The 27,110-nt window shown below is 45.2% G+C and overlaps 1 protein-coding gene across 1 annotated transcript in view; it reads right to left on the bottom strand.

Moving 5' to 3' along the window:
• VANGL2 (VANGL planar cell polarity protein 2) overlaps positions 1 to 24,556 on the bottom strand; it is a 62,725-nt gene extending 38,169 nt beyond the window's left edge. Inside the window, exons 1-2 of the mRNA XM_060253670.1 lie at positions 24,098 to 24,556; positions 3,108 to 3,302 (exon numbers count right to left, since the gene is read on the bottom strand). The gene's annotated coding sequence lies outside the window, so the exon portion shown is untranslated. The remainder of the gene's footprint in view (positions 1 to 3,107; positions 3,303 to 24,097) is intronic.
• Between the last annotated feature and the right edge of the window lie 2,554 nt (positions 24,557 to 27,110).

The raw sequence follows: 27,110 nt of genomic DNA, 5'->3' as shown, positions 1-27,110 counted from the left end.
ACATTTTAGACAAAAGGGTGTACCACTTGGTTCTGGAAACAACTGTTTACTTTCCTGGCTTGAACTGATTAACAGTTATCCCAGTGATTTGAAATTTAAATAAGACCTTAAATGCCCACATTGACAGCAAAGAGAATCATACTGCCAACATTGTAACGACAAAGTCTCCTTCCTTCGGTACGTAAGACCTACTTTCATTCTTGGTACATAACATAATGCAAACATCAGAAACAAGACATTTATCAAAGCATATGGACAAGGCAGACAACATTGCAATGGATTCGGGGAAGGGTAACAATGATAGTCAGGGGTCTAGAAAACTTGTAAGGAAAGACTGAGAGAACGGTGCATTTAGACTGGAGAGAAGAAAACTCCTCAAAGACAGAGCCCCACTCCTCAAATTCTCCAAAGCACAGTTATGTAGAAGACAGCAAAAGTGTGTTCTCTGTTGCTCTGGAAAGCAAGACTACATCTAATGGGCTTAAGCTAAGGAGGGGTGGAGGGTGAGGAAAATTCAGTTGAACATTAAGGAGAATGTTCAACAGCAGTAAAACAATGTAAACAATCATCTCAGTAAGCGGCAAGTTCCCCCTCACTATAGGCCTTTAAGAGGATGGTTGGTCATCTTGTTGGAAATACTCTAGTCCAGAGGTGGCCAAACTTGCTTAACACAAGAGCCACACAAGAAATTTCAGATGTTTGAGAGCCACAAGACATGAACTCCAGATATTTGAGAACAAGAAGGGAGGGGGGGAAGGTAGAAAGCAAGCAACTGGCTGACTTAGCTTGGAGAAGTGATTTAAAGATAGAAATGCCTTCTCCAAACTGGCTGACAGGACGATGGGGGCTTTGATAGCCACACAATGTGTGTAAAAGAGTCACATGTGGCTCCTAAGATGCAGTTTGGCTACCCCTGCTCTGGTATGAGCCTCTTGTACAGAACAGAGTTTCAAATCAGATAGCCCATAAGATCTTTCTTCTAGGATTCTATGACCGTGTCTATTTTCAGAGCAGTAGCTCTAGGCCAAAGTAAACCATACTGCTTTCCCTGGAGATGCCCCACCATTTTGAAACAGCATGTTCTTGCCGAGGAACTGTTTTTAACTGTGCTGCACAGGCCAATTTTGGTTGGGACCACCCCAACACAAGGAAGGGGCAACTGCCTCCCCTTCCACACTGCAGTGATCCCAAATAAAACCAAGCCCCACAGCATTGTTAAAAGGAGTTCCCCCATAGAAATGCTCTGCTTCAAAATGTCAGAGCAACCCCAGAGTTCCATAACATCTATTTCACTCCCCTCTCACTTCACTATGGAGTGTGGACAGCTGTCCTTAAAACTGACCATCATTTGACTCCCTCATGCATTCTGCCTTGTTATGAGTGTCCCTCTCTCACACTTCCTTTACTCTTCTAATATTAAAATATGTCCAAAAATGTAAAACTATCATAAGCTTTTTTTAAAAAAAACCCTTATGATCATAACAATTTCTAGATCCTCCAAGCAGGGGTGGTCTTAACTAATGGTCAAACAGGACAGTTACTCAATTCCGGCCATTAGAAGTGACTTGATTTCTAGTCTTATTGTTGCAATAATTTCAATAGTTTCTAAACAGAAGTCAAAGCTTGCTCCTACAATTGATCTTTGGTTCTCCAAAGTCTGGGACCTATATTTATAAATGAAAAGATCACAGATCATGAAAATCAATCAGAACTATGTCCAAAAAAATCTTGCTTCTCTTAGAAATGGTTTCCATTTTTTGAATTTATATCTTCTAATGATATTCAGCCCCATAAACAGATATATCTTAAATTAATTTACTTATAATTCTTTCTCATTATTGTATTCTATCTTTCTGTTCCTCTAACATCCCCACAAGGATCAGACGTGCACATATTTATCTATACTCATATTACATGACAAGTAGCAGAATACTTGTGGAGTATAATACTTGACAGATTATTTAATTTTCCAGCTGATGTTATATATGGTCAGTATTTATCTCTCATAATGTTTATAATGTTGTATTTGCTTCTTCTACCCATTTTATATTTGTTTGTTGGATGGTTTTTACCAGGGGTCATTTTGTAGAAAAATAGGTGGCGGAGCTCATTAGCATAACTCATTACCAAATGCCACCCCACCCCCAGCCAAAAGCAACCCAGTGCAAGAAAGAAGAGCCCCAGGCAAGTGAGGCCTGCTTGGGCTGGCTAGAGATCCAGCCAGCCCAAGCAGGCCTCGCTTGCCTGAAGCTCTCCTGGGCAGCCCCCCCCCCCAGTCGAAAGGCCAGCAAGCCACCCATAACCCAAAATCGCATAAGAAGTGGAGAACGGGTGGTGCAGGCTTCTCCAGGGGTTAATGAGGGCTACTGGGGGTGCTGCAAAGCCTCTGGCGGCTGGCTGACTGCCCACTCTCCTAATCCAGGGATTGTTATGCAGCTGCACCAACTATTCAATGGACAAGGTAGGTGGGGAGGAAGAGGGGAAACGCTCAGAAAGGTTCAGGAGCTGTGCTCCTGTGAGCTCCTGCTGAATCTGAGGTCTGGTTTATACTAATATCAAGTAATTGGAATGAAAAAAACCCAGGACAGCTGACCTGGTGAGCCCTGTGCTGAAAGACATCACCACCCACAGACGAATCCCCACACACACACAAAAGAGAGCGGGGAAGAAGGAAAGCAGACTCCTGCCTCATCCGAGGCTTGTGCCTCTAGCTCACAGCAACAGCCACTTATGCCTGTCCCATCTGGAACTTAGACAGCCAACTCTATGACAGCATGCGCCTACCATGCCCACGGCTCAGACAGTTGGGCTCAGTGGTGATGGTAGTTCCCACCCAGCTCACATGGGGCAAAGGTTACTCCTTGCTTGGCCTGGGAGGGGGTGGGCTGGGCTGGAAGTAGCAATGACTCTAGGATCCCATTCTGGACTTCCACCCGGGGTAATCACTAAGACCACTGCTCCCTCCAATTACCAGAAAGCAGGATTCTTTTCTGATCAAGGAATGTGCTTTATACAACAGCAAGCCAATAGCATCCACACAGACCTTCGGAGTCACATTCCAAATTGGCAAACTTCTCGACTGCCACTCCCTGTGAAAAGACACTCACCAACTTCGTGGCACACCGCAGGATAGTCAGACGGTTGGAGAAGAGTCTTCTTCCCCAGTCTGTTCAAGCCTGCAAACGTCTGTGCATGATGGAGCCCCCAACACACTCAGCATCTGGATCGAGAGCCCCGTTGGTGTGGCGAGCCCAGGATTGCGGCATCTACAACAGTCGTGGCACCAGGACTCTGGGAGCAATCTGTGCAAAACAATAACAACAACCTGAAGTTGGAAGAAGAGTTCAGTCTGTAAACACAGCACAGTATCCCAGTGTAATTCTGACACAAGTCTTGCTTAGCAACTAGGTTTTACCCTTCAATCACAAGAGATCATTACCATATAATGCTGCTAAGCGGACATCGCTGCTCAGCTGGCAGAAAGAAACTGTAGTCAAAGGTCATGAATTATCTGTTTACTTGAGAGAACTTTGTGTAGACCGATTTACCTTTCTGTACATTTTTAAAGTTATGTGCAATTTGCTTTTCAGGTGTTTAATCATCCTGACCTGGAAGGCCCAAGCTAATCTGATCTAGTCAGATACTGGAAGCTACGTAGGAGCAGCCCTTGTTTGTACTTGAATGGGAGACCACCAAGGAAATCCACAGTCACTATACAGAAGCAGATGAGGGCAAACCACCTCTATTTGTCTCTTGCCTTGAAAACCCCATACCAGGAGTAGCCAAACTGTGGCTTGGGAGCCACATGTGGCTCTTTCACACATATTGTGCAGCTCCTGGAGGTCAAAGGGGAACATAATGCAGGCTTATGCTCAAGCAAGCATGCTTAGCATCAGGACCTCAGTCAGCCTCAGGCTCTGAGCACTGGCCCATAAGTAGGTGGATATTTCCACCGTGTGTGAAGTGGGGAAGAAGGGGGGAATGGGTAGGTTTGCAAGCTCTTCTCCACTGCAGAGGTTGCCTGAAGACCTAGAGTGGGAAAGAGAGTGCAAGAGCCAAGGAAGCCACTGGAAGGAGGGACAGAATTAAAGAGGGCAGTGCAGGGCTTCCCCTTAGTTTCGTAGCTCTTGTAGGAGCTATATTTACTAACGTTTGTGTCAAGGCAAAGAGAGATGCATAATGATGCAAACCAGTGGGCAGTGATTTATGTGGTACATGTGCATTTCTTTTTCCCACTGGTGCCAAAAAATAATTCCCTAACCTTTCCCTCTACTGGTCTTATGAAGACTGTTATTCCCAGTTTTTGTTCTTTAAGAGGTCTCCTTCTAGCATGATTATGTTGTCAAGTGCATACATATGAATTTCATCTTTTTGTGCAAGGAAAGTATTAAGAGTTTTAAGAAAGACATGTGTGCAATATCTGTTCATGTCTTGCAGCTCTCAAACATCTGCCATTTATTCCATGTGGCTCCTATATTAAGCAAGTTTGGCCACCCCTGCCCTATACGGCCGCCTTAAGTCGGCTGCAATCTGATGGGCACTTTACACACATAGACATAATCACATTTTGGGGGCTTCTTCTTGGTAAAATCAGCCAAAAATACCTGCAAGAAAGCTGGGGAAACAGTTGACTAACCCACCAAATATTGAGTGCCTTCAAACCTTCACATTCAAAATCAGTCTAACTCTGAGTACCACATGCAGGAAGGCTAAGGCTCTTGCCTTCATGCCCTGCTCAGGAGTTTTCATCAGTCTGATCCAACAGGACACTGATGTCCCAATTCCATCAGAGATATCTACCCAATAGCAAATCAGGAGTGAGGGCTTTCAACTCACCAAGTCCTGAGGGAGTCTAGATATACAGGCACACACTTTACTAAAGTGTGCTACAATCAAATTTAAAAATTAACATCTGTGTTGCAGATCTGCTCCATTCCTTTTTAAATTTCATTTGAAAGACTGTCTGCATCCGATTGACCCAATCTCTGGGGGCTGCAAAGCAAAGCAGAACCATTTAATCTGAATTTTGTTGTCACGCGTTCATATTTGTGTAAGCACCGTTAGCGATAAATATTGATGGCGATCGTTTAGAATTTAATTACTTCATTTCATAGTGGACTAAGGGGAGTTTATAATTAGCTTGTGCCTCCTTCTTCATTACAGTTCTGCTATACTATCACTTTAAAGACTCCACCGGTGTTAGATAACACAAATGGGAGACCCACAAGACTTGTGAGGGGAGTGGGGAATCCCATCCTTCCTTTGCCAACTTGCTCATCACTACTTCCTACTGTTGCTACCTCTGCCTGCTGGCTTGCATGTCGACAGTGGGAAGAAGTGGCAACTCCCATTCCTCCACCCACAGCTGCAGGGCCGCCTCTGCCTACACGGTTATAAGAACATAAGTGGTGTCCTGCTGCATCAGACCAATGGTCCTTCTAGTCCAGCATCCTGTCTCACACAGTAGCCAACCAGTTCCTCTGAACAGCCAACAACAGAGCACAAAGGCTGAGGCCTTCCCCTGATGTTGCCTCCAGACAATTCAGTTCTAAACAGAGTTACATGGTTTTAAGTTCATAGAAGCCACTCTCCTTAGGAAAGAATCAGGTGGGTAGCCGTGTTATAGCCTGGTATAAGCTTTTGTGTCTGAAGAAGTGTGCCGGCACAGAAAAGTTTACACCCAGAATTAAACTTTGTTAGTCTTAAAAGTGCCACTAGACTCAAACTTCATTCTCCTTAGAAAAGCAAAACAAGGGCAAAAAGCTCCCCAAAGCAAAAGCACAGAGACCCTCTATGGGCCTATGCATAACCTCAGAACCATCTCTGCTGTAATATTAAACTACCGCTTTACTGTGCCAGATCCTTAATTTATATAACATGTGCCCAACTGAGACACCGCCTATATTTATGATTAAATTGTATTGTTTTATTGACAGAGAGTGAGTATAAATGGGCAGTCTTCGCAGTGGAGGACGATAAGCAGCGGGGTGCCGCAGGGCTCAGTACTGGGTCCCATGCTCTTTAACTTGTTCATAAATGATTTGGAGTTGGGAGTGAGCAGTGAAGTGGCCAAGTTTGCAGATGACACTAAATTGTTCAGGGTGGTGAGAACCAGAGAGGATTGTGAGGAACTCCAAAGGGATCTGTTGAGACTGGGTGAGTGGGCGTCAACGTGGCAGAAGAGGTTCAATGTGGCCAAGTGCAAAGTAATGCACATTGGGGCCAAGAATCCCAGCTACAAATACAAGTTGATGGGGTGTGAACTGGCAGAGACTGACCAAGAGAGAGATCTTGGGGTCGTGGTAGATAAATCACTGAAAATGTCAAGACAGTGTGCGACTGCAATAACAAAGGTCAACGCCATGCTGGGAATTATTAGGAAAGGAACTGAAAACAAATCAGCCAGTATCATAATGCCCCTGTATAAATTGATGGTGAGGTCTCATTTGGAGTACTGTGTGCAATTCTGGTCACCGCACCTCAAAAAGGATATTATAGCATTGGAAAAAGTCCAGAAAAGGGCAACTAGAATGATTAAAGGGTTGGAACACTTTCCCTATGAAGAAAGGTTAAAACGCTTGGGGCTCTTTAGCTTGGAGAAACGTTGACTGCGGGGTGACATGATAGAGGTTTACAAGATAATGCATGGGATGGAGAAAGTAGAGAAAGAAATACTTTTCTCCCTTTCTCACAATACAAGAACTCGTGGGCATTCGATGAAATTGATGAGCAGTAGGGTTAAAACGGATAAAAGGAAGTACTTCTTCACCCAAAGGGTGATTAACATGTGGAATTCACTGCCACAGGAGGTGGCGGCAGCTACAAGCATAGCCAGCTTCAAGAGGGGGTTAGGTAAAAATATGGAGCAGAGGTCCATCAGTGGCTATTAGCCACAGTGTGTATATATGTGTGTGTGTGTGTATATATATATATATAATTTTTTGGGCCACTGTGTGACACAGTGTTGGACTGAATGGGCCATTGGCCTGATCCAACATGGCTTCTCTTATGTTCTTATATGTTTAATTGTTATTTACACTGTTTTTATAATAATTGTTATTTATACTGTTTTTATAATTGCTATTTATACTGGTTTTATAAATAGCTTAAATAAATATATTTAAATAAACCTCTGCAAAACATCTCCATCAAATCCAGTCCTACTCAGAGGCAGTCAACCAAAATAACCATCACAGCTAAATCAGAGAGTGCACAATTAACAAGGAGAACTTTCCTTCTGTACAAATTTCTGCTGTGTTAGCAATGGCATGAGAGACAGTGTGCAGCTGATGTCAACTTTCCACTGTGCAGGAACAAACCCAGAGAGCTGAGAAATAGTTACGCCTGCCATCAGAAAGCAGTAGATGCTCTTTAGAGATGGGACAAAGATCCCACTGTCTATTTGGGCAGTGTGACTTCAGTCACCCTTGCACACAGGCCATGTCTCCAAGCAATTCATGACCCTCCCCCCTCAAAAACGCAGCCATGTAAGTAAATATGCTAAGAGAAAATGGGTTCCTCACCAACTTACCTTCTAGAAGGCAACCTACATGGGGGGGGGGGGGGGTGTGGCACAATTGCTGTCTTGAAGTATCTGAAAGACTGTCATTTAGAGGAGGGCAGGGAGCTGTTCCTGTTGGCAGCAGAGGAGAGGACTCACAATAATGGGTTTAAATTAAGGGCAGGAAGGTACTGGCTGGATATTAGGGAAAACATTTTTACAGTAAGATTTGTCCAACAGTGGAATCAGCTCCCTAGGGAGATGGTGAGCTTCCCCCCCCCCCCCATTGGCAGTCTGTAAGCAGTGGCTGGATGGACACTTGTCAGGGATGCTGCATCTGATCCTGCATTAAGCTAGGAGTTGGACTAGGTGGCCTGTATGGCCCCTTACAACTCTGTGATTCTGTGACAGGACCCACCAAGACTGACAGCACTGAAACATCTTCCAGAAGGCATAAATAAGGCAAAAAAGTTTGTATCTCCTAAAAGCTATCTGTACTAGTGGGGAGGAAAGTCCAGAACAGGAACATCTGATTTTTTTTCCTACAGAGGAACCTACACACTGAAACAGGACAGACATACACACACCCCTCCAAATTTACGGAGCCAGCCTCATTACAGAAGAATAGAGCAGGGAGAGAAACTTCAGCTGAGCCAGATTCAGTTAGCATCTATAACATCCCCGATCTTTTGGAATGATAAGTTTTTATTTAATTTTTTATCTTACTTTTCCTGCCATTGTTTTATCCTAAAACAATCCTATGAGGTTGCTTAGACTGAGAGCCAATGTCCAGTTTGGTGAGCATTCTGGAGATTGAACCAGAATCTCCCCAGTCAAAATTGAAGGATGAGGACATCTTAGAAAATCTGAACTGGAACTCTTTCTAGGAAATGTTCTGAGCCCTAAATTGACCGGGACCAGAATTAGCATACATTGGTTTTATATCGAGTAAACAACCCTTTAAAAATATACCACATTAATTTTACATGCTGTGTCTCAGAAGTTGAGTTGTCCAAGAGCCAAAAGTAGTTGGTTTGGATGACAAAAGAAAAAATAATTTAAAAGGTACACTTTGTGAAACTTAAAAAGTTCTAGGAAGCAATCTTTTGCATGCTTACTTGAGTTAAACCCATAGAACTCACTTTCTGTTAGGTTGTTTTTATCCGGCTTCTTCTTCCAAGGAGCCCAAGGCAACAAACAAGGTTTTCCCCTCCTCTGTATAATGCTTACAACATCCCTGTGAGGTGGGCAAGGCGGAAAGAGTAATTGGCCCAAAGTCACCCAGTGAGCTTCATGGCTGAGTGAGGATTTGGTCTCCAATATATTAATTACTATCCCACCTTGGCTAGTTTGGGGGGGGGGGTTACCTTTTAAGTAAGAAAAAATGCATGAGACTGTGCTGATATTCAAACAAATAGAAAGACTGGGAACTCATTTTCCTGGAAGATTTGTAAATATTTTAAGACACTACAACAGGGCAGCTTGTCACGGCTGCTGCAGTGGCCCATTGGTACGACACCTGGTCCAATCCCCAGCACCTCCAGTTGAAGACTATCAAATAGCAGGTATTGGAAAGATCTTTCTCTGATGGGGAATCTCTGGAGAGCTACTGACAGTCCTTGGATATACTCAGTATTAGACCCTCCTGACTGTCCCATCAATCAAATAAGTCCATTTCATAGACACAAAGAGAGGGCCTTTTCAGTGGAAGCCCCACAAATAGTGAACAACCTCTTCAGCGTCGTGTGCCTGGTCCCCCCTTTTGATCTTTAGGAGGCAGCAGAAGATGGTTTTATTTGGGACCACATTTGGTTAAGTTTACTAGCAGTCCTGAGCTGTGATTTTAAATTTTGGGTTCTATGTTTTAGTGTATTTTATTTTATGTGTTTTATCTACGCTGTTAAGATGCCTCGAGCTCCATAAGGAGTGGATAGAGAAATACATAATTAAAATGTATCTTTCTCTTACACCATAAGAGAATTTAAAGAAATAAATAAATTATGGCACTATTATTGTAATCACTTACACCCAAGTAATTGGGTGTGTAGACCCAACCCATTTGGGTAAGTTTACTAGCAGTCCTGAGTTGTGCTTTTAAATTTTGGGGTTTATGTTTTAGTGTATTTTATTTTATGTGTTTTATCTATGCTGTTAAGCTGCCTTGAGCTCCATAAGGAGTAGATAAATACATACATAAAATGTATCTTTCTCTTACACTATAAGAATTTAAAGAGGAAATAAATTAAGGTACTATTACTGTAATCGCCTACACCCAAACAATTGGGTGCGTAGACCCAACCCAGTGTCCAGCAGTGGTAGCAAATGGGATTTTCCTATACTAGATTAGAAAAAGGACTGAAAACAAAATGGCCAATATCGTAACGCCTTTGTATGATGCAGCCTCATTTGGACAATCTATGCCATTCTGGTCAATTAGATTTGAGTCCAGAAGCACATTAGGAGACCAACAAGAGTTTCAGGATATAACCTTTGGAGAATCAAAGCTCCCTCCGTCAGACACTGTATTTCAAAGATGAAATTGCAGAGCTGGGAAAACTACAAAGGAGGATACTCAAGATGATTAGGGGGTTGGAGCACCTGAAGAAAGACTGGAGAGTCTGGGACTTTTCAGCCTAGAAAAATGATGGCTAAGGGGAAACATGATATTTCATTTACATTTCACCTTTCTCTTCCATGGGGACCCAAAGTGTCTCACGTCATTCTGCTCTCCTCCATTTTATCTCTTCATACTTACAAAATCATGCAAGAGATAGAGAAAGTGGATCAGGAGAGAGTGTTCTCCCTTTCCCATAATACTAGAACTCAGGGACACCCAACAAAATTGTCAGGAAACAGGTTCAGGACAGACAAAAGACATAAACTGTGGAATTCATAAGGAAAAGCAGGTAAGATTTAGATGAAAGTGGAGACTGGTGGAAGAAACCTTAACAATGTGAAATAGGCAAATGACACCACATTATTGGCAGAAAATAGCGAAGACATGAAATGACTACTGGTGAAGGTTAAAGAAGAAAGTGCCAAAATAGGATTATACCTGAACATCAAGAAGACAAAAAAAAAAAATGTGATTACTGGTGGATTACACAACTTTGCTGATGAAGACATTTAAATTGTTCAACATTTTTTATTCCTTGGCTCCATCATCAACCAAAAGGGAGACTGCACCAAGAAATCAGAAGACGGCTGAGACCGGTAAGAGTAGCCATGAAAGAGCTAGAAAAGATTGTTCAGGTAAAGGATGCGTTGCTGGCAACTGAGACCAAGATAATTCATACCACAGTATTCCCCATTATTATGTATGGGCCTGAAAGCTGGACAATGAAGAAAGCAAATAGTTTTCTAGACGCTGTGGACCTCTAAAAAGACAAATAAATGGATTTTAGATCAAATCACACCTGAACTCTTCCCAGAAGCTAAAATGACTAAACTGAAGCTATCTTACTTTGCTCACATTCTAAGACTGGAGTCACTGGAAAAGACAATCAAACTAGGCAGCAAGAAAAGAGGAAGACCTGTTAATGGATTGACTCCGTTCAGAAAGTTTGCAAGACCTGAACAAGGCTGTTTACGATGGTTTTCAGTGTGCAAGATGATGGAACGTTTTGGAGGACATTAATACATAAGGTTGCTGTAAATCAGAAGTCACTTAACGCTTCTCAAACTCACTGGTACAGATTACCAGAACTTTTTGGGAAGCCTTTCCAAGTCTTGAGGGCGGAACTGGTGAAAATCAATGCAACCTATTCTTTTGACTAAATAAGCACTGGAGAGGTCTAGCAATGCAGTTGTAATATCTGGCATATCCATGAAATGTAATGAAATGAAATTTAAAAGTATAAAAGTATTTGTTTTTGAGAAGCAAAACTATGAGTGTACCATTTTGGCCATCTGAAAGGTAGGGGAAAAATTGAAAATATAAAACACAACATTTGCAGTAAACAAAAGAAAGTATATTTGGGCAGAAACAGTGGATGTAATCCTTTCACTGATGGGTGGATATATAAGTGGGGCTGTACAGAGCCAAAGTGGAGCAGCTAAGTACTGGATTTGAATGGAAGCTACACACACAGTGCATTCACACTACAGTAGATAATGCATTTTACATGCGGATTTTTGCTATTCCTACACAGTAAAAATCCAGATGTAAAATGCATTATTTAGTATAGTGTGAATGCACAAACACACACACACACACCCAAAACATGAAGGGAAGGAGGGAGGAGAGAGATGGCAACCCAGTGGCCCAGTATAGAGAGGTTTCTTACTAGCAATTTTTCACCATGTTCTGAGACTTCAGACAAATTCACATCGGGGGGATGGGGGCTGATAATTGGGCACTTACACAAAAGGACCCATTCAGTGCTTTTCCAAAGGAGCAGAGAAGCCATCACTCAGTGGCAGAGAACACATTTCGCATGCACATATTCCCAGTTAAAAGGATCTCCAAAAGTAGAGTTGGGAAAGACCGGTCTCTGTCAGGGATGTTTTTATGGCGTAACAGTTTCTCCATTTACTGAGGAAATATGCAATCCAGAAGCTGAAAAGTCTTTTTTCACTTTAAGCTGGTTTTATCCTGGAGATGCTTGATGCTGCTTTCAGATCACAATGATGCTCGCCAGTTGGGGGGTTTTTTAAAAGGTGACTGCAATATGCAAGCGTGTTTTAAACAAATGAAATTAAAGGCAGCCACAGAGGAGTAAAAGAAGTGCAGATGTTATAATTGGGAATTCGAGCAGCTGGCCACTCCAGACAGCAGAATCCAGTCACTATTAAAGTGCAGCTGAAAAACTGTCAAGTATTTAGTTTATTATGATATTTTACAGGGAAAGTGGGATTTATCTGGAGCACACATATCTTAGGCAAAGACTTGCTGGGAAGCCGCAAAGACTTGGCCCTAGGTGGGATATTTTACAGGAAAAGTGGGATTGATCTGGAGATCACCTGTCTTAAACCAGACTTGGCTGAAAAGCAAAGACAGTCTTTGGTGAGATATTTCAGATGGAGAATCTTTGCAGCAAGTAGACCTCACTGTACAGAATCCACAGGGATTGTGGGTCAGCAGAAGAGCACATGCTTTCCATGCAGAAGGCTTCAGGTCCATACCTGCCACTGCTATGTATGGAAGAGAGTGTAGTTTTGCAAAAAGAAATCCAATACTCCCTATTGGTTCAAATACAGAATAAACAACAGATGTTTGAGAGCCACAAGACATGAATGTCTGATGTTTGAGAGCAGACAGGCAGCGAAATAGATGGGGGAGGGAGAGTTGGAAAGAAAGCAACTTTAACTTTAAATGTATTCTTCAAGCCAATAGCTGGCTTGGCTTGCGAAGTGATTTAAAGAGAGAAATGCCTTCTCCAAGCCAGCTGGCAAAGTGGTGAGGGTTTTGAGAACCATGCAATATAAGTTAAAGAGCCACATGTGGCTCCCGAGCTGCATTTTGGCCACCCTGAAATCTAATTCAACATCCAATTTCACACTGCTGTCAACTAGATGCCTTTGGAGGGCCTACAAAGCAGTCCCCCTAAGCCATGGTCTGTTTCCCCCTCAGCAGGGATATTCAGAGGTTTAGGGCCCCTGACATGGAAGTTCATTTCATCAAGACTAATAACCGCCGATGGGCCTCTCCAATCATGAATTCGCCTAATTCCCCCTTCGAGGCTATCACCATACCCCATGGGAGTGAATTCTGCAGGCCAGTCTCTTCTTGATTCCAGGTTCTGGGGAGCTCTGGGCAGACAGCAACCAGAGTGTCCCCACCTGCCCATGCATCTTTCTCCTGCTTGCAAGCCCTTCTACCACCCATACTCAGCTGCCTGTACCATCTACAGAACCGGCCTGTGTGTGCAGCTAGTCACCACTGTGCACCACCCACATGCTCTTCTGTGACGCCTCTGGGCAGTGTGGAGCACGACAGGCGGCAGTGGAAGCATGTGGGTGGGGGTCAGCTGCAGCGAGCCCCCCCCCCTCGAAGTCTTGGGTCCTGGCAGCTGCCCCACCTCAGGACTTGCTGACGCTAACCGTGTGTGAAGTATTTCTTGGGATCTCTCCTGCATCAAATGCCCATTGCTAGGCACCCCCAAAATTCTGGCCCAGAGGTGGCCAATCTGCAACTCGGGAGCCACATGTGGATCTTTCACACACATTTTGTGGCCCCACTGTCCCATCAGCTGGCTCAGAGAATGCATTTAAAGTTGCTTTCTTTCCACTTCTTCCCTCCCTCCATTTGTCTGCCTGCCTTCCCTCCTTGCAGCTCTCAAACATCTGACGTTTATTTTATGTGTTTCTTAGAAGAAGAAGATGATGATGATGATATTGGATTTATATCCCGCCCTCCACTCCGAAGAGTCTCAGAGCGGCTCACAATCTCCTTTACCTTCCTCCCCCACAACAGACACCCTGTGAGGTGGGTGGGGGTGGAGAGGACTCTCACAGCAGCTGCCCTTTCAAGGACAACCTCTGCCAGAGTTATGGCTGACCCAAGGCCATTCCAGCAGGTGCAAGTGGAGGAGTGGGGAATCAAACCCGGTTCTTCCAGATAAGAGTCTGCACACTTAACCACTACACCAAACTGGCTCTCTTATGTTAAGTACAAATTTGGCCACCCTTGTTCCAGCACTACTGCAGACAAAGGAAAACATTTTCCTCTAGTCACTATCTCACATAAGCCGGCATGGAGTAGTGGTTAAGAGCAGCAGACTCTGCTCTGCAGAATGGGGTTCAATTCCCCCACACCTCCTCTACATGAAGCCTGCAGGGTAACCTTGAGCCAGTCATAGTTCTGAGAGCTCTCAGTCCCACTGACCTCACAAGGCATGCCTGCTGGGGGAAGATGGGAAGGCAATTGTAAGCCACTTTGAAAATCCTTAGGGATAGAGAAAAGTGGAGTATAAAAACTGACTCTTCTTTTTTGTAAGTTTATAAGCCTCTAGTGCTTGGGCAATGACCATTGCTGTTCAGAAGAGAATGTAGGGAGCTGGATGGGTTAACATCATAAGGCAGATTCATCCCCAGCTCATTAGAAGAGGAGCCGCTCTGCCTGCAAATGGTCCCAGATGCGCTCCTTAACATTTTCCTAAATGGATCCCTGAAAGCCGAACCGGTCCAGGGTTGAATCTCTGGAAATTTATGGATCTTGAGCAGCTGGAAACAGATCTTATCCTGAGACCCTGGAGAGCTGCTGCCACCCAGAACCACAAACGTTGGGTGTGCCAAGTTAACCCCGTCTAAACTCATTTGGAGGGAGTCCAAGCTCTGCTCACAACCTGAGTTCGATCCTGGTGGAAGCTGGATTCAGGTAGCCGGCTCAAGGTTGATTCAGCCTTCCATCCTTCCGAGGTTGGTAAAATAAGTACCCAACTTACTGGGGGTAAAAAGCCCTGATAACTCAATGATAGTAATGCCTCGAAAAAGCTGAACAGAGTATGTAGGCCTAATATACAAAGGAGTTCCTGCTACAAAAAAAGCTCTGGGGTAAAGTGTAGATGACTGGGGAAGGCAATGACAAGGAAAGAAAAGGTCCCCTGTGCAAGCACCAGTCATTTCTGACTCTGGGGTGATGTTACTTTCACAACGTTTTCACGGCAGACTTTTTTACGGGGTGACTTGCCATTGCCTTCCCCAGTCATCTATACTTTCCCCCCAGCAAGCTGGGTACTCATTTTACCGACCTCAGAAGGATGGAAGGCAAACCACCCCATAAAAAATCTGCCAAGAAAACCTCCTGATATGATGTCACCCCATAGTCGGTAATGACCAGGTGCTTGCACCGGGGCTACCTTTACCTTACCTTTTAAAACTTATTTGGAGTAACTGGGTGGGTAAGATTGTACCGTTAAGTCTACCAACATTTTGATTCCATATTATCAAACGAGAGGGCAGAGCACAAAACACAATCAGACTCCTAGTCCAGGCACAAACAATACACCAGCCTCTCCTACCATGCCAACTGCCTGTTCGGAAAGAAAGCTCGCTCTTTCTCCAGTCTGCTTTCCACCAGCTTCCCCCTCCCCCCATTCTGTATTGGTAAGAGCGGCGACTGGAAAAATCTTTGAATTGTGGCTCTGTCTGTTGGATGAAACCTCCCTTCCCCTGCAAACCTCAATAACCACCTGCAAGACTGAGGGACTCCACCTCCGCTTCCCTCCAGGCCTCCAAGTGCCATCTGGAGCCACCAGGGGAGACTGTTTTGAGGGAGCGTCCGAGCGAGCGGGATTTTCTCTGGCTTAAGTCAAATGAGCATGCCTAGCTAGGTTTGCACAATAGGGCACGTCCACCTCACAGCCACCACATCACAGCCACCTCCACCACCTGCAGAGTGTGTGAGACAAGCTCCTACCAGAGGCAAGGATGCCTTCAGATCAAGAGTGGGACCAGTAGAGGGGGAAGAGAGGGCCCCCGGCCACCCCAGGCCCTGCAGGTAGCAAGTGCCCTTCCTTCTGCTTCCATTAACTCCTTCTGCACAATGCATTCATAAGCCACAGCAAGGATAGTCAACAGGTACAGCCTCTCTGCTTTCAGAGAACCAGTTTGGTGTAGTGGTTAAGTGCGCGGACTCTTATCTGGGAGAACTGGGTTTGATTCCCCACTCCTCCACTTGCAGCTGCTGGAATGGCCTTGGGTTAGCCATAGCTCTTGGAGGAGGTGTCCTTGAAAGGGCAGCTGCTGTAAGAGCTCACTCAGCCCCACCTACCTCACAGGGTGTCTTTTGTGGTGGTGGGGGGGAAGTAAAGGAGATTGTGACCGCTCTGAGACTCTTCAGAGTATAAGGCAGGATATAAATCCAATATCATCATCTTCTTCTCTGTGAAGTACATCACTTAACTGCATCAGTGTATCCACATCAACACATCTGTGGATCTCTTAAGAAAGAAATGTAAAGTTCCCAGCAGCGTGAAATTGAGCCAGCATGAAATTTGACCACTCTTGGTTAAAGCAGCTATATATTTTTTTTATTTTTAAGGGGAGGTTAAGAAATGTAATGAGAACTCCTGTGGTGCAGAGTGGTAAAGCAGTCCAAGCTCTGCTCATGACCTGGGTTCAATCTCGGTGGAAAGCTGGGTTCAGGTAGCTGGCTCAAGGTTGACTCAGCCTTCTGAGGTTGGTAAAATGAGTACCCAGCTTGCTGGGGGTAAAGTGTAGATGACTGGGGAAGGCAATGGCAAACCACCCCGTAAAAAATCTGCCAAGAAAATGTCCTTGTGATGTGACGTTACCCCATGGGGCAATAACGACTCAGCTCTTGCACAGGGGACTACCTTTACCTTTAAGGAATGTAAAAGTTTCTCCTGGGAGTGAAACCGACTGGATTGACGGAAAGCTGGTCTAATCACTTTCACTACCCTTGGTCAAAGCAGCGATGATGGAGGAGGAGGAAGCAAGCCTTTTGCCTCTCTTCCTATTCCCCGTATGCTTGTATACTTATCCAATCGGAATGCCCTTTCCCAGTGCTGCACAGAAATAACTGCTTTGTTACTCAGATCCCCCAAAGATCATTTAGCTACGCAAAGCCTCTGAGACTTTTTAAAATATGAAATGACTCCAATGAAAGCTTCGAAAGCAGAAACTGTTTAGCACGGTCTGACTTCTGTTTGTCGATTTCACCAAAGTTAGTTAGCTCTCCTTTCTTCATTTTTTCCCGTGACAACAACCCTGGAAAGCAGGTTATTCACTCAAGACAGAGTGTGAGTGGCCCATAGATCCCACACGGCAAGCACCATAGCTCAGTGACAGATCATCTTGATTTCAACTCTTGAAGCCTCAGGTTTACTAATCCCTGGCATTTCCAGTTAAGAGAGTTGAGAAGTAGATGACACAAAAGACTGAAGGCTCTGGGGAGTTGCCGACCTTGATAGACCAACAGTCTCAATCAGTAGATCCAGTTTCATGTGTTTTCCTTTGCAACCACCTTCAGGGATCCCAGATTCATCTCTGCCCCCTCCAGCTCTAATTACCTCAGAATCGCCTCTCATCTTGCCTTCCAACATTCCAGTCAAGGACAAAACAAAGAGATCATAATCCTACAAGTTCCTCACAAAAAAATAGGATTGTTAAAGTAACATATTTTTGAAGGGGCAGACTGCATCACACTAAAGTGTACGGAGGGACTTTTAAAACTCAGGACTGGGGGTTGTGGTTTCACTCAGCTGACAGTTGCGCTTCCATAAAGTACAAGGAGCCTTCCCCTGAGACAAAAGGCTCAAAGGGATGGCTCCAGGTGCAGGGAGGGGAGGGCAAACAGAGCCACAGGATCCAACCCTCCCAGTTTGTAGCAGCATAAACATCTGCAGGGTACCAAAATGCGCTTCACCCACTTCATCATGTGCTCCAGTCCACAAAAGCTTCTTGAACAAATAAAATCCCTGAAAGGTGCCCCAAGACTCTTTGTTGTAATTACAACAGCAAATTATGCAGATTAGCATGAAGTCAAGGTCTTTCGATCACAAAAGAACACCCCCTAAATTCTCCAAGTCACAGAACTGGAAGCGATTTGGGGTTTTCCCCCCCTCCCCTCCCTTTTAAAGACAGGTGGAATTCCTCACTCCCTTGACAACCATTATCTCAGTTTCCAAAAGGAAAACACAGAGCTGTTTGCCAGTGAAGGGGATCAGTCACCCCCTCCTTCTGCCACACGGTCATTTGCAGGCTGATCAGCACCGACAGGCCATCTGCAGCTCCAAGGTCTCCCACACAGCAGCCCACAACCCCCCCACACACACACGCACACACACACACCCCAACCCTCCCTCCCAACTGCCCTCGTTCCAACAGACTGTTCTAGTAAACCAAAACACTTGACCGAGGGACTGCCGACAGCCACCTCATTATCTTCAGATCATCAAACCAGGAAGGAAAAAAGCATGCGAGCACACACACATAAAACGGAAGGGCTGGAAACCAGCCCAACAGACTCCCTGCTAGAGAGGCAGCTGTATTTATATTGATATCATCGTCCAATTAAAAAAAGGCCTGCCCACAGAAATCGTTTTTAAGCCGTAGTCCCTGCTGAGGTGGGGCTGCCCCACATAAGACAGCAGGTGTGGAACGATCCGACTCACCCACCCACAAACCCATGCACAAAGAACTCTATAATGTCTACATCCATAGCAACTGACCCAATGGCTACATTAATCTTCTAAGGCTGTATTGGATGCCTCAGCTTTTGGAGTTCAGGCAGGTAGCAAGCAGAGAAAAGGCCTTCTCCGGTGTGGCACCAAATGATGGAACTTTCTCCTTGGGGGTGTTTATCTGTCCCTTTCTGTCATTGTCTTCCACCAGCAGGTAAAGACCAGCCATTCTCTCAATGACTTCGCCTTCCCATCCTATGCTTAACTGCTGCCCTTTTTGTTTTACAGATGTTATTTTAATTTTATTTTTGGATTTATGAAGTCCTTTTTATAAGGTTCCATTTTTAATTTTTAGCCACCTTCAGAAAAGCTGGAAATAAATTCTATAAACAAATAATAATAACAAGTCAAGAGTCAAAGCCAGTGTGGTGTAGTGGAAACAGTGTCAGGCTAGGATCTGGGACACCCAGGTTCGAATCTTCAGTTGTGCCATGGAAGCTGACTGGGTGACCTTAGGCCAGTCACGGCCTCTCAACGTAACTGACCTCACAGGGTTGTTGTGAGAATAAAATGGAGAAGAGAATTATGTAAGCTGCTTAGGGCCCCCAGTGGGGAGAAAGGCGGGGGGGAATGTTGGTTTTCCATGCACAGGCCCAACCTCTTCTTTGAGAACCAGGGCCCAGAATTTTCTTATTTCCTTATGAACTGCACAGTTGACACACACATTCCATTGAAACAGTCAGCCAGAACAGTTCCCAACCCATCCAGCCAAAATATGATCAGACAGCTCAAGCACGGTAGCCCGCCAGGTGGAAAGCTGGGAAAAGTACTTGGCAAATAGCAGTCTGTCACCCTGAATTAAGTCCCAAGCACAATTTCTGCCCTGATAAAGGATCTCATGGGAATGGAATTCTGGAAGACCAATGCCAAGCAACGAAGACACTATTCATGGGCACAGCAGACTGGAGGAACTCTACAAGCAATTGCGCTATGAGTTCTGTTGGAACAAGCCTCTGATTTGGTATAAGATGGCTGTTACCAGCCAATAAAACTCAGCAAAACCAAAGGCAGGTTCATCAATCAGAGTACTTTCCAGTCCTTTTCAATAAAAGGTTCAAGCTAAGAGTACCTCAACAGGAACCCAGTGGTACCATCTGGGAGAACACTTGCCCTGTACTACCTGTACATCCAGTGGACGCTGCAACCATTCAAAGATATTCTGTGCTAAAAAGAGCAAGCAAGCACTTATGGAAAAGGTGCTCCCTTGAACAACTTACTGCCACAAGATGCAGTAATAGCCGCACAGCTTAGATGGCTTAAAAACGAACAAACAAATGCCTTCATGGAGAACAGGTTGACGCGTAGCTGCTGGCATTATGGCTAAATGGAACTGTCAAGTTCATAAGCAGTCTATCCAGCTGGCAAGGGAAACGATAGGAAAAGCTACTTGCCCCTTCCAGCCTTCCCTTACTGGCAACATCAATATGGACATTGCAAGAAACAAAATATTTCGGTTTGAAACAGTTAAGATCATGTACCCCACCCTCATTTCTGAGCCCAGCCAGCCAGGGAGAATTCACATGTTTGCACTGGTGAAGGCATCTGAACAGGTCACACAGCTAACTGTGGCAAAGCTTCATCAAATTATTCAGGATGGCAGAAACCAAGGATAAATGTGAAAAGCTCCAGGAGAATTTCCACAAATTGGGTGAGTGGGCACCAGTGTCATAGATGAAGTTCACTGTTGTTAAATTTCAGGTGATACACACATCTGGCCAATCCCACACTAGACCTTTATTCCTGGTTCAGCCCTGTCCCCAAACTGATTTTGTACACTACAGTCATAGAGTTGTTTTCTATGATTCTAGTGTAGAATGTAAGTTTGGGGATAGGGCTGAACCAGGGTTAAAGGTCTAGTGCGGAACTGGCCCTGAGTAAAATAAAAAAAAAATCCCAACTTCAAGTATAGGCTAATGGAGTCTGAATTTGATGAGACTCAAAGGGGAAAAGATCTTGGGGTTATAGTGGACAGCTCAGTGAAAGTGTCAACGCAGGTGATGAAAAAAAGGCAAACTATGTTGGGGATTTTAAGGAAAGGGATTGAAGGGGGGGAAATGGCTGAAATTATAATACCCCTGTATAGTTCTATGGTAAAGCCTCATTTGGAATTCTGGTCACCGTATCCATATATCAAAATGCAACACTCTTCAATGGGTCATTTACTAAGTAACTCCCAAGTGGAAATGTTCCAACCTCACAAGTAAACCTTACCTCTGAAATTTTACTACCCACTCCCTACAAGCACTTATGTGTTCGCCACTTCAGCGCAGCTTAAAAACGGAACAGAGCAATTCATTTGTAAGCAATGACAACCCTCCAGACAGCCAAACTAGGGACTCTCTGCAAAGCTGCACGTTCACACATGGGAGAATTAGCACTCTTCTGGCTGCATCAGTAGGGTTGTCAGGTCCCCAACAGGGGCTGGGAAGGGGGTAAGGTTGCAAGCTCCTAGTTAGGAAACTCTGAAGAATTGGAGGTGGAGCCTGAAGAAGACAGAAACCTTAGCGTGGTACGATAACATCAAGTCCGCCCTCCAGAGCCAGGGTGGCAAACTGTGGCTCAGGAGCCACATATGGTTCTTTCACACATTTTGTGGCTCTCAAAGCCTCCACTACCTCATCGGATTGAGCTCCAATTGAGAGGTAATTCAGTTCTTACCACCAGCCTGAAATATGCAACAGCTTGGAGAAGGGATTTGTCTCTTTAAATCACTTCTTCAAGCCAGCTGGTAGTTTGGAAAATGCATTTAAAGTTAAAGGTGCTTTCTTTCCACCTCTCCCTCTCTCCTCCCTCTATTTGCCTTCCTTCCAACTCTCAAACATCTGACGTTCATGTCTTGCAGCTCGTGAGCATCTGACATTTATTCTATGTGGATCTTACGTTAAACAAGTTTGGCCGCTCCTGCTCCAGAGCATCCATTTTCTCCATAGGAACTGACCTCTGTAGTCAGATGAATTGTATTTCTGTGGGATGGCCAGGTCCCACCTAGAGGCTGGCATCCCTGTGCATCAGAGATCATTCCTGAGCTGTTTCCAATGTCAATCAGATCCAGGATACATGAAGTATATGCTGCCTTAAGCATATGCAGAGTGCTCCACCCCTCACCAATAAGTAAGCCAAATGTCAAGGACTGAGAGATGACAAGGGCTTCCCATGAGCCCCATCCTTCTCTTTCCAGCATCTCTTGACAACCGCAGAGAAAGTGTTAGCGAGGCTGCACCTCCTCCTGTGACAATCCAAATTAAATGATCCAGACAGGCCTTGAACAAATCACCTCTCCGGAGTGAAGTCATCCCTTAATTAAAACTCAGGAGAGTGAGATCCCGAGCTGGCACGCACACACACACAAAACCAGAGGTAGGCTTGCAGGAGGTGACGACAAGAAAAAGGAAACCAGAAGGATCGAGCCTCAGATCTGGGAATAATCCCAGCCCAACTCAGCAAACATTTGCGATGAAGCAATTCTCCCCTCCTCCTCCACAATTACTACACTCATGCCTGAAGGGGAACATGAATAAAAATGTTTCCACGTGCTTTTAGAAGACATTTTATTTCCCAGAAACAGAACGTGCAATAATGCAGAGACAGTTTAAGGTCGCGTTTTGCATACAGATCAGAATGAAAAACCCTCAGAAGGGCAATGAAAAATGCAAGGAAGGAGCTCGGACTGAGAGGTAATTCAGTTCTTACCACCGGCCTGAAATATGCAACAGCTAGAAATATTCAATATTTAGAGCTTCTAAAGGTGAGAGGGAGAGAAAGAGAGAAATGGATGCAAGTGTTTGGGCGGAAACTGTGAAGCAGAAAGGATGCACACAGCAGGCTGCTAAACGAGAAGGAAGGTCCTTCCTGATTCCACACGCTATCAACCTGCGGAACTCACTGCTACAAGATGCTAGGTCAGCAGTTACCATCAGCATCTTTTTGACAGAGGATCCATTGGATGACAAAGAGACAGGTGGCTTCTAGCCAGATCGCCAAAACTATGAACTCCCGCTGTGGAGGAGCAGACCCACAACAGGTGATGGAGCTCACTGGGTCGCCTTGCTTTGCCTACCTGCCCAAGGCTGATTGGCTGGCCAAAATGCTGATCCAAACAGACCCTTCCCAGCAGCCCCGAAAGAACTCTTCCGCCCGTCTCCACTCAGACGTGACGCACAGATGAGGAATGGAGCAAAACCCAGACTTCTTTGGCCAAAGGCGCCACACCGTCTGAACGCGGCGATCCTTCCGTTCTTCCCTGCCCTAAACCTTCTTCCTCCAGACCTCTATCCATCGCCAAACATACAAAGAAACCAACCTTAACCCATCCACCCTCTGGAAGCTACCTCGGAAGGAGGGCTTCTCTCCTTGCCCGGTCCAGCCCTTACCCGTTCCATCTCGATGGCCAACTAGAGAGTTCAGGCACACACCTCTGGCTGTGCCAAGACCACGGGGTCCAACGGCCCCGGCAGGCATGACGCCAAGGCAGCCATCTTTTCTGTTGACGCGACACCTGGGGAGGCAGGCACAGCAAAAGACCCCTATTTGCATCTAATCCCCCCCCCCCCCGCCCAGCGGGGCTCTCCGGCTTCGCCCCCCTGCCCAGGGTTGGTTGGTGGCGGTGCATGCAGAGTGCATTTGCACAAGCGCTGTGCACTCGTGTAGGTCTCCCCACCACCACCCCTTCCCGTGCAAGGTGTTCTGGACATTGCTGGCTCCTGCTCTAGAAGGAGATTCACACAACACACTCCCCTCCCGCCCTTTGCACTCGGGCCCACTAAAATCGGCAATTTAAAAAAAAAACTGGATGAAAAATTCATTCTTTTCGTCATCCCGTTCAAGGCACAAGCGTGACTGCAAATCGTGTTTGCATACACAAAAGGAGGGGTGGCCCGGCAGGGGAAATACAGTCCAGGTCAATCCATACCTGCCCACCAAGCAACCAAATACGCTCCAGTGTTTGGCAAAGTACAAAAAAGAGCAACAAGCCATTCAAAGGCAAGCGAGAGAGGGAGAAACGCGAAGGAATCTCGCAACCAGCATCCACGCCTTATTTCTCTCTCTCTCCCCTCCTCCCTTCCCAGAGGTGGGCCATTACAGTGCAAGCCAGCAACCGCCCCCACCCCAGCCTCGCTTGCAACACTTCCCAGCCTTACCCCCATCTCTTCGCAAAGCGATCGTGACCTAATCCCTCCCTGGCCAGGTTTCACATGCAAATCCCAGGCTTTCCAGAGGCCCTTCCCTTGGAGCTGGGAGGGGACGATTCAGCAGCCCCCCCCCCCTTTCAAAGTGCACCCCTCTTGCAAAGAAGCGCCTCTCATACGGACTACCCCATCAATCCTCAGCACCAGGGGTCCACCCAGAGAGCAAGCGTCCCCTTCGTTTACCAAACTCTGACCCGAACCGAATTCTGCACGCGCACAAAAAGAAACAAAAGACCAAGCTAAACGCTCTTCCCCCGAATTACCATTGCAGCCTGCCAGCAGCGGCCCCGATCCCGTGGTCCTCCGGCTTGCAAGGAGAGTGCAGTTGTAGCCGCTTCTTTTTATTTTCCCTCCGCTGCCTTTTGTTTCTTTCTGGCCTTTTCCCCAGCCACCAAACAGCCTGCAAAATTCCAGTTTTCTCTCTCTCTCTCTCGGGCGGCTCCTTCCGCTTTCCATGCAATTGCAAGAAGGAAGCGCACACACACACTAAAAAAAAATTCAAATCCAAAACGGGGGGAAACCGCAGAAAATAAATATGGCTTTGATTCCGCGCTTTGGGGCAGGCGAGAGGCCGTTGCAAAAAGCCACGCCAACCCCCTGGACAGCTCCAGATCCACTCCCTTCTAGCCGCTCCCAGCGTGTGAACAGCCGCGGATTCGAACCGGCAGACGCTCCACGGCTGTTCCTGGGTCCACATGCACCTCCCTCCGACGCTTCCATTGTCTCCGTCGTGAAGTTCCCAGTGCCTGCGCTCTTCCCTCTTCCCCCCCGCCTCCTCCCGGCCAATTAGTTTTATGGTTTACTGTTAGAGGGAAAGGAAAAGAAAAAACAGAGCGGGCGGGGAGGAAAACCTTCTCCTCTTCGGACAATGCAGGAGCGTGAGTCTGTGCCAAACTTTTCCTTTTAAGGGACTGACGTCTTTTTTTTTTTAATCGTTTTTATGGGGGAGGGAAGCAAGAGCCACAATTCAAATACGCTCAAGAAAACTCTTCCGTGTCCTTCCGCTTAATTCTGAAAACCTGAGCTATTTCCCATTTCCGAGCCTCTAGGTCAGACGCCTTCCCCAAGCTGGGAAACTCCTAGAGATTTGGAGATAGAGCCTGTGGAGGACGAGGTCCTCGGTGGGTTCCAACGCCATACAGTCTCCAAACAAAGCATCCATTTTCTCCAGGGGAACTGATCTCTGCAGCCTAGAAATGCAAATAATTCCAGGGGATCTCCAGGTCCCCCGGGAGGACGGCGTCCCTACTTTTTGGATGATAACTCTGGGCATGCCCAGACCTTAAACAGCTGTATTAGCAGAACTGAGCCGGACTAAGCCAGATCTGCCCTGCCTCCTTATGGCTGCCTAAGAAAGATACGCTTCATGCATCAGATACTCCAGAATTTTTTTCATCCAACTGCCCATTTTATCTTGGATCAAAATGGAATGTGGCCAAAAATGAAAACCAGAGGAGGGATTTAAAATATATATATAATAAATATATCAATAAATTATAATAAATATTTTATTTCAATGTATTTCAAATTTGATTATTTTATTTCAATATTTTTGTTTTCATTTCAAAACATTAAATGTAAATATCAATATAAATATTACTAACATAATTGATATGGATCTAACAACATCAGAGAATAAAAAACCTACAAAAATCAAATCAGCCATAACAACAAAAGAAAAATAAAACTATAAATGTTCAAAGAATAATCCATAAACTACTTTTCGATCTATTCTTCATAATAATCAGAGGACGAATTTATGTTGAGAATCTGGGAGAAGGTGGGGAAATTCCAATGTTTTTTCTTTCAGAATCATCCAGTGTAATGTCCCAGTCTTGATTCCAAGTCCCTATGAAATCCTAAACAAAGGTAGACTGCCTTTTAACATGGAGGCTCCATTTAGCTATCCTGGTTTATAGCCATGTGAGTGAAGAAAAAGGAATAGGCATCACGAACAGGGGATGAAAGTGAAAACCCTCCCCTGTAGTTCTTCCCCAAAGTAGGTATTGAGAGGTACAATGCCTCTGACTCTGGAGGTTCTATTAAGCTATTATGGTTTGACTTTTCTTCTTTTATTGGGTTTCCACTCACCTTCCACATTGAGAGAGCTGACAGTACTGTCACACACAGACATGAAGCTATCTTATACTTTTGATGCGGTGGGCCAGGCTAGAATCCTGACAGCCTCAGAAGACACATACACCTGAAATTGCCTTACACTGAATCAGACCAACCTATCAAGAAGAAGATGAGTTGGCTTTGTTCCCTGCCCTTCACTACCCAAAGGAGTTTTGGAGCTGCTTACACTCTCCCTTCCTCTCCCCACAACAGACACCCTGTGAGGTAGGTGGGGCTGCGAGAACTCTGAAAGAACTGTTACTGACCCAAGGTCACTCCATTGCCTTTATGTAGAGGAGGAGTGAGGAATCAAACTCGGTTCTCCAGATTAGATCTGCTGCTCTTAACCACTATACCAAGCTGGCTCTCTCCAGTTAGGTTATGGTCTTGTCTCCTCAGAATGGCAGTGGTTCTCCAGGGTCTCAGGCAGAGGTCTTTCATATCACCTCCTCTTTGATCCTTTTAACTGGAGGTGCTGGGGATTGGACCTGGGACTTGCTGCATGCCAAGCAGCTGCTCTATGACTGAGCCATGGCACTAAATGCTTGCGTATGAATCCCATGTGCACAGTTGAACAGCCTGCTGTTTCACACCCTGCAAATGCAAAGATATATTTTAAACAGCTGTTAACATATTATAGGTTAATTAGGTTTTCCAAGTATATATTTAACCAAAGGAATTATCACCTCCTTCGACGTTTAAATACTAATAATTTTAGCATCTATACAGGGCTTTCAAAGTGTTCACAGACACTGTCACGTTTCATTCCCCACAACAACTCTGTAAGGTAGGAAGGTATTATTAACCCCCATCTTGTAAGTTGGAAGAAAGGGCTGTGGTTAAGTGCTCACTTGAATGAGATCATAGCCAATTTGAGATTCCAGCTTCAGGCTGATTCATACTTTCTGAGTCACTAAAGCCATACCAGCAAATTTATAGAAGAAACATAATGGGAGTCAAACAGTGAAAGGCCTTCCATAAGGAAGATAGGAACTTGCCCAGTGATGAGAATACAAGCATTCATCTGTGAAATATTTTTTGGGGGGGAGGAAGGATTTCAGCTCTTCTGAGTTGTCCCCCGAGGAACACTTCAACTCCCTCAGAAATGTCTGTGAGATCACAGGCTGCAAAGATTGTCTTTCATGCTGCCTCACAGAC

The sequence above is a fragment of the Heteronotia binoei genome, chromosome 1 (assembly GCF_032191835.1).
Source record: "Heteronotia binoei isolate CCM8104 ecotype False Entrance Well chromosome 1, APGP_CSIRO_Hbin_v1, whole genome shotgun sequence".
NCBI lineage: Eukaryota > Metazoa > Chordata > Lepidosauria > Squamata > Gekkonidae > Heteronotia > Heteronotia binoei.
This window is presented reverse-complemented; position numbering and strand designations above follow the sequence as displayed.